This window comes from Macaca nemestrina, chromosome Y (genome assembly GCF_043159975.1).
Source record: "Macaca nemestrina isolate mMacNem1 chromosome Y, mMacNem.hap1, whole genome shotgun sequence".
NCBI classification, from domain to species: Eukaryota; Metazoa; Chordata; class Mammalia; order Primates; family Cercopithecidae; genus Macaca; species Macaca nemestrina.
Genome location: NC_092146.1, coordinates 6200238 through 6206133, shown reverse-complemented (window position 1 = coordinate 6206133; position 5896 = coordinate 6200238). Strand labels below are relative to the sequence as shown.

Below are 5896 nucleotides of genomic sequence, written 5' to 3'. Positions count from 1 at the left end.
GCTGTTTCTTGGAAAGTTCAATGCTTATAAAAATGTGCAAAACAGTTCTTGGGTTTAGATATAAAGTGGAGTTTGGTTCTAGATTTAGATTCAGGTCACCATTGACAGGTTTTATATATACATAAATACCTAGCAGGAAATTTCAAAATTGTATAGGAAATGATAGAATTCTTTTGTTATTTTGTTTCATGTCATGTATGTTTTTAAACATTTTCTCATTCCTGGCATTTGTCCACTAAATGTCAGCAGTGACAATTAATTAGTATAACAATAATAATAACGCACACACAACTCGCAAAATTCCACAGTGACCCCAACAAGAGATAGAGCCACCATTGAAGAATTACGGTTTTGGGAGATTCAGACAGTAGAGGTTGGGAGATTATAGACTTCAGGATCTCTTTGGACTCTGAAATTTGATGGACAGTATTTACAGAGAGCTGCATTCTTCCAGGGAGGCTGTTCATAACACTCAGAAAATTCTCAAGTTCTCAAATTCTCCTGTGTGCTTATGGCTGTTATCCCAGCACTTTGGCAGGCCGAGGCAAGCAGATCACTTGAGGTCAAGAGTTCGGGACCAATCTGGCCGACTTGTCAAAACTCCATCTCTATAAAAAAAAACAGAAAGAAAATTAGCTGGGTGTGCTGGCGGGTGCCTGTAATCCCAGATTCTCTTGGGGCTGAGGCACAAGAATTGCTTGAACCTGGGAGGCAGAGGTTGCAGTGAGCCGAGATCGCACTACTTCACTCTAGCCTGGGTGACAGAGCTAAATTCTGTCTCAAAAGAAGAAAAGAAAAGAAAAGAAGAAACTCAAAGGGTGATTATCATCCTTTCTCCAAAAGGTTAGGAACCATTGATTTAGAGAATTCCATGACATTGTAGACTTCCTGAAATCCATTTACTTCATTTGGTAGCCACAATTCTTGGTTTTATGGGACATGTTTCTTGCACATTCAAAATGGGCATGTATTTGCTGGTTGTCTCAGAAGCCCCTTCAGTTTAGCATTGGTTATGGATTGCATTATAGTTAATGATGTTATTATTCATAGTTGCACTTTAGACAGCTGGGAAAGTTGGGTAGAGCTCTTCTGTGAAGTTGCAGAGTCGGCTTGCATGGTGTTCTCTAGTAGTATATGCAATGCAGACTTGGTATTCTGAGTTCCCACTTCCCCTGGTTACTTCTGAAATACTAGCAGCTAACCTCTTGTCCTAAACTTTTCCTGGTGCAAAGTGATTAACACTGCTGTTTAAAGACAGTGTGCTGGGGCCTCATTGATATGGCAAATTGTGCTGGGAAAGAAAAACCTAGGTGCTGTTGGCTTCTGACTGTTGACAACAATGGTCAGCAATACTGGCCATCTGGTATATTAGTCAGTTGACTCATGGCTGGTATTACTGCCCAAGAAATATATTTAAAGCCATCAGGTTAAAAACTTCAGCATGGCAGTAGGGCATTATAGGTTAGGTACACAGCAAATATACGCTGAAAAATAATGTTCCAGTTAATGCACATAAATAGCTGTCTAAATTCTCTTATCATAGCAGCTTTGTAATTCATGTTGATATGTCTTTTTAATTTAGATAGAATGACTACTAAATATTAATTTCCTCTTTTAAAATTTTTTTATCCTAAAACAGAGTCGTGTTCTGTCACACAGGCTGGAGGGCAGTAGTGTAATCTCTGCTCACTGCCATCTCCACCTCTCAGGTTAAAGCCATTCTCCTGCCTCAGCCTCCTGAGTAGGTGGGACTACAGGAATGTACGGCCATGCCTGGATAATTTTTATATTTTTATTAGAGATGGAGTTTCACCATATTAGCCAGGCTGGCCTCAAACTCCTGGCCTCAAGTGATCTGCCTGCCGCAGCCTCTCAAAGTGCTGGGATTACAGACATGAGCCACCATGGCCGGTCTAATTTGCCTCCTTTTCAGCTCCAAATGTTCTTGTTTGTATGTGAAAAGCAAAGAGACGGCTGTTAGCACAGTGGCTCCGCTAGCAAAAGAGCTTCACCTTCACAAGCACATGAATGGCATCCGTTTTCTGTTTGTGACATCAGAAGACAGAAATAGAATTTTCAATGAAGCTAATTCTAATAATGGTGAAGTTTTTAAAGTAGCTAGTTTATGGAATAAAATTAGAGTTCTGAAAGTTTTATTTATTTATTTTTATTTTACTTGTAGCTCTATGCTTGTTGTGAATTCCAGTCTAATGTGAAAAATGTAATTATTTGTTTTGTTGTCTTATAAAACACATACCTTGGTGGAAGCAAAGTTCTTAGTAAAGTAAGAAACCAATGGGTCAAACATACTTGGGAGTAGTCGTGGTTCACAAATCATTCATAATTGCAACAGGATAAACTGCAGTAACAGAACATATCAAAATCAAAGCCGTAATTGTCCACAATTATAAATGTCTATAGTAGGCTAGAGTAGCAATTATCAAAGTGTGGTTTTCAGAACCTTGGAGTCCCCAAGATCCTATGAGGGTGTTTAAAACCAGGAGGTCAAAACAATTTTCATAGCATATTCATGCCGTGTGCCTTTTCCTGAATGCTGACATATGCACTTCAGGGACAAAACAATGGTGAGTAAAGCTACTGGGTTCTTAAAACAAATCAAAACAGTGACACCAAAAGGTATGAATAGTCATTGTGTTTTTTTTAGCACCATGCAGTCTCAGACACAAAGAAGAGAAAGCGCCATTTCACTTAAGAGTGGTTTGGAGGAATTGTATACAGCTCTTTTATATATTTCATGTTAATAATCTCTACAGTGAAATGGCAACTGCTCATGAAGCACTTCTGCTGCATACTGAAGTTATGAAGGCTGTTTATGAGAAAAACAAGTGTGATATTGCTTCAGTTGCATTCTAAAGTGACTGAAGTTTTCATGGGAAGACAAAAGCATTTGAAGGAATGTCTGATGGACTCACATGATAATTCAGAATTGAATAAAGTGAGCCCCACACTTCAAGGAAAAATCAGATTTTTAGAAAACTTTCATTGACTACTGAGCTACTGAGAACTCCCTGTAGCAAAATATTTTCTTTTTTTTTTTTTTGAGTTTCCATCACTTTATTTTGCAAAAATAGAAAACTCAGCAATATGCGATACAACAGGGTAGAGGGGAGATGTAAACAGAGGGGAGGGGACAGTACCCTGACCCCTCAAGAGAACACAGGGAGTCAATGGGAATCTTATTTGGCAGCTAAGTACAAAGTGGGGATTGGAGAAAGAAGGGAGGGGTCACAGGGGCCGCAGGCTTCCCCACCCAAGAACCCTGGAGGAAGGGGTCAATTCCAGGGTGTAAATAAAAGCTAATAAATAAATAAATAGAGGCTTCCTCCGGGTCAGGGCAGGATCTGCTAAGCAGCACCCCCATCCCTGGGCCAAGTTGCTCGGGGGGATAAAGGGTGGAAGGCACTAGGGAGAGAGGGATCCCCTGGCCCCTCTGTAGTGTAGGAGGGTGCCTGCCCCGTTGGCTGAGATGGAGGGCAGGAGGAGCTCAAGGCACATGACAGGGCTGGGGGAGGGACTTGTAACTGAGGGCATAGGGTGAATGCTGCACTCCAGCCAAGAGGTGCAGAATGGACCTCCATCTATCTGTCCCTTTCACCCTCTGTTCCTGCCCCAGAAATGCATGGCCCAGCCTGCCCCCACCTTGACCTGGCACATGGACGGGGCACAGAGGCTAGCACACTCCTTGCAGGTGCATCACACAGCAGTAGGCACCAAGGGTAGGGGCAAGAAGGTGGGCTCAGCCCTTCTCCTTTGGCCCCTTTTTGGTTTCTAGTGTAATTATTTGCTCCCAGAGAACCAAGCACCTGGCAGAGGAAGGGACTGTGGAATGTCAGGGTCTTCCTCTTGCCCTGGGGAGCCTAGGACCCTGACACCCAAGGGGCAATGCTAAGATTTTAGAGTCCAAACCTAGGCTCATCCCTCTGCCCTCTCTCCTGATGGGAGCAGGGCAGGCCCCCAGGACTGGCAAGGGAGTCGATTAGATCGGGAAGTGGATGAATACAGAGGCACCCCTGGAAATTTTGGCAAAAACAAGGAGCTCATTGGAAGAAGTGGGGAGAGGGCAGAGCAGGTCCTCCCCAAGTCACTGGCAGTCTGGGAGGTGGTCAGACTGCTGCCTGGAGCCCCAACCACCATGGCAGGAGGTCTGGGGCCCTGGTCAGGCTGGGGACTTCAGGCCCCCTTTGCCCTGGCCCCTTCATCTTTGCTAGAGACATTAGGATGGGGACCAGGCTGCGAGGAGTCACGCTCAAACATTTCAGCGTTCTCCAGCATCTCTAGGATTAGGGGAGGCACTGGGCCTGGAATCTCCATCTTCAGGGTAACGGCCCTTTGGGCTCCCTTAGTGCTGATGCGCCAGAGGGCGGTGATCTTCAGGAGCATCTTTGAGAACATGTAGGGCCGGCTGGGCCACCGGCCCCAGGCGTAGAGCCTCGGGGCGGGTTTCTAGCAGTAGCTCCTGCAACTTGTCCACTTTTTCCGGCTCCTCCAGGTCCATGCAGTCTCCCCCGATGAGGCAGATGGTGCTGAACAGCCCTGTCTCGGTGTCATCCATCTCCAGGGGCAGAAGCTGCCCAGCAAAGGCAAAGACAGGGTCTGTGAGGGGCCCGAGGCCAGCATTGTGCATCTGGGTCTGGTTCAGGGTCAGCCCTTTGGAGAAGGTCATGGTGTCCTGCTCTGGGGTGTACCTTGTGCAGATCTGCAGCATCAGGATATCTAGGCAGGCAGCCTTGAGCAGAGTTATCTGGTCAGCAGTTCTCAGCCCTGTAAAGCCAAGCAACTGCTTGGCAAACTCCACAATCTTGATGATGCACTCGGTGGCCAGTGCACTGAACTTTTCCCACAGTCCCAGGTCTAGCTGCACGCGGTGGTCTGCACTGGAGTTCGGGGTATACTTGCCCAACTGGCAGAGTGAGGGGAAGGTCTCCTGATGGGCTTTGCTGACCTTGGCGATGAGCTCTTCTAACTGGGGGCTCAGCTCATAGCTCTCAGGTAACCCTTCTTCCTTCACCTCTTTCTTCTTCTTGTTCCAGTCATTTCACACAGCTTCCTTGGACATGCCCACTTGGAAGCATTTCTGTAGCTGGCAGTACTGGCAGCGATTCCTGGTCACCTTGTTGATGATACAGTTTTTGTCGCGATGACATATGTACCCCCTGTTCTTCTGGATACTTCAGTGAAAGAAGCCCTTGCAGCCTTGACAAGAGCTGACCCCATAGAGGTAGCCAGAGGGCTTGTCATTGCACACAAAGCATGGCTTATAGACCTGAGGAGGCAGAGGGGGTGAGGGTGAGCTGGGCAGCATCTCCTCTGAGCTGGTGCTCTGTGTATCCACTGACAGAGAGGCCATCTCCTTGGGGAGGTCAGGCTGGCCCAGGCCCTGGAAGCTAGAGCTCAGCATCTCAAAAGGCGGAGATCCCCTGAGTGCCCCTGGGAAGGCAAAAGGGAAACCTGCTCCTGAGTAGCCAGATCCAGGCCCCAGGGCACCAGCCGCAGAGAGTCTTTCCTTATTGGTGGCCATGGCAGCTGTGATGTGGGAGTCCCCTGGGGTCTGCAGTGGGTGGGGGAGGTCTTCAGCCACAGCCTCCACCCATACCCACTGCCCCAGTCTGGGAGGCTACATGCCCGCCTTGCCTGGCCTGCCAACTGGGTCTCCAAGAGTCTGACTGGCCGCCTTTGGAGACTGACTCCTACATACTGGGTCAGGTTGAGGGAACTGGGCTGTAGCTGCTGAAGTGGGAGGGGGAAGGGTGACGGCAGAGCCCCAAGGTCCCCAGTGTCGGGTGGTCTCTGGGATGGAGAGTCGCAGTGTCTGGGGCTAGTGGTACTGGGGGACCTCTAGAGGGGTACGGCTCTAGGCTGGGACTGTCCCAGGGCC

At 47.4% G+C, this 5896-nt stretch overlaps 1 pseudogene; it reads right to left on the bottom strand.

Annotated features, from left to right (window-relative positions):
* Nucleotides 1-4177: 4177 nt before the first annotated feature.
* Nucleotides 4178-5539, bottom strand: LOC139360960 (retinoic acid receptor gamma pseudogene; annotated as a pseudogene).
* Between the last annotated feature and the right edge of the window lie 357 nt (nt 5540-5896).